This window comes from Orycteropus afer, unplaced genomic scaffold (assembly GCF_000298275.1).
Source record: "Orycteropus afer afer isolate SDZICR_OR568_19922 unplaced genomic scaffold, OryAfe1.0 scaffold00257, whole genome shotgun sequence".
Lineage (NCBI taxonomy): Eukaryota > Metazoa > Chordata > Mammalia > Tubulidentata > Orycteropodidae > Orycteropus > Orycteropus afer.
The window spans coordinates 4605707-4607819 of NW_006921844.1; positions in this window are offsets into that span (position 1 = coordinate 4605707).

Below are 2113 nucleotides of genomic sequence, written 5' to 3' on the forward strand. Positions count from 1 at the left end.
AAAAAAAAAAAAAAAAAAGGTGGGGGAGCAGTCAAAAGTGGTCTTTATCCAATAAGAGTGCTTGCAGGCACATTTCTTCTGTAGGCTTCCATTTACATAATGAATACCAGAACTTTTCTTTATCCCGGGGATGATATTTGCTGAGTTATGATACCAACATGAAAATGTGAGGGGAACAGAGATAGTGCAGAAAAAAATGTGTTCATTCTTTATCTTCTGTTATGAGTTCCCGGTTATTCCTACCAGAAAAAATGAAACTCTGCAGGCCTGAGTCACATGTGGATGGTATCTCAGATAAAGTAACATCAGTCTTTTTCATTTGGAGAATATGTTGATGGTTCTGTTTTTTATTTTCACTACGTTCTTTTTAATAAGGTTGGGAAGTAAACTCCATTTTAGAAAGACTTTTATCAAAACAGATTAAAACGAAGATTTCAGCCCACAAAGGCTGAAGTTCAGCGTGCCTGTGATGTTCCACAGCCAAGCATTACTCAAGCTTCTCGAGTGTCAGCATTTCTTTCCCCACTGATGTTCACCTCTTTAATAAATATTAGGGAAAGAATTGGGGTGGGGTGGGCATTAATACTTTCTCCTTTCCAGAATCATCCTTGACACTGCTCCTTCAAGCTGTTTATTCTTTCACCATGCCTCCCTCTGCAGAAGGGGCCCCGAGGTAAATTTTACTTCCTCTTTGAATCTGCCTCAAACCCAAGGGATTGGGGGTACCAGTACCAGTTGTCATCGAATCAGTCACAACTTGGTGACCTCATGTGTATCAGAGTAAAACTATACTCTGTAGAGTTCTCAGTGGCTGGTTTTCCAAAAGAAACAGCCCTTTCTCTCAAGGTATCTCTAAGTGGATTCCACTCTCTAAACTTTTGGGTAGCAGCCGAGTATGTTAAGTGTTGTACCACCCAAGGAATCCCAAATTAGGGCTAGCAGAGTGCAAAGGGCTTATTGGTCTGGCCTCATATTTATTAAAGAACTAAAATTTTCCTTCAAATTATTTTCAAATGAGGCAATGTATAAAGATAGAAAGGCAGACAGCTTTTCAAGTTCACTTCTCAGCTTTAGGGCTACAAGGTCCGTAGTAGCACACAGTCTGTATAAGGATGTAATTATCCTATGAACTGTGAAGTTTGATAGCTTGTTTTGTTGTTGTGTATGTATGGTGTAGTAGTTCAGTTTGTGTGTCAACTTGGCTGGGCCTGGTTGAGTGGCTGGGCAGCTGGATGTAGTTATTCTCCATGGTAAGATTGGTAATTAACTTCATGGTAGAATCTATTGTGAGCAGCTGCGTAGCTGTCTTAGGGACATGGTCTGCTTCCCATGTATAGGGAGAAGCTTTGGGATTGGTCTCCAGCCTTTTGGCATGCTTGAACCCCGCACATATCTGAGTTTTCGTTCAACAGCCTGCCATGCCCTGCCGATCTTGGAACTTCTTCTGGACTTGAATTAGTGGCCTGCCATGTTGTTTGATAACATTGGGACTGTGCCTTTTTACTTGTTAACCTTGGGCTTGTCAGCCTCAGTAGCCAGCAGCTGCCTGAGTGAAGAAAAGCCTCCAGCTTTGGAGGGCCAGGAATAGGAGGCAGAGCAGAAGCCCAAGGTTAAGGAGCTTTCACCCAACCCCTAGAGCCTGGCACTTTGAACTCAGACTTAAAGCCTCCAAACTGTAAGAGAATAAACTCCTGTTTGTTAGCCATCCCATTTGTGGTATATTCTTGTCAGAGTGGCACTAGGTAACCAGAATAGTATATGTTGCAAAGTAGGGTCACTATAAGTCAGAATCAACTTGATGCCAATGGGTTTGGGTTTTGGTTCACAAATAATTAATTTTGTTATATGTAAATATTGAAACCATACCACAATATTCTGCAATCTTATGTTGCAATTTCCTTATTTTTTAATATACTGGAGGCCTTAAAAAATGGAAGTGTCCCCAGCCTCTCTCAATGTCTGAGAGGCCTTGAAGAGGAACAGGAGGGGAAGATGTGTGGTAATAACGGTAATAAAGGAAGGTTGGGCAATCCTACTTCCGTAGTGATACTGCCTCGGAAACCCAAGGAGGGGTCGCTATGAGTCGGGGCCGACTTGACGGCACATAACAACA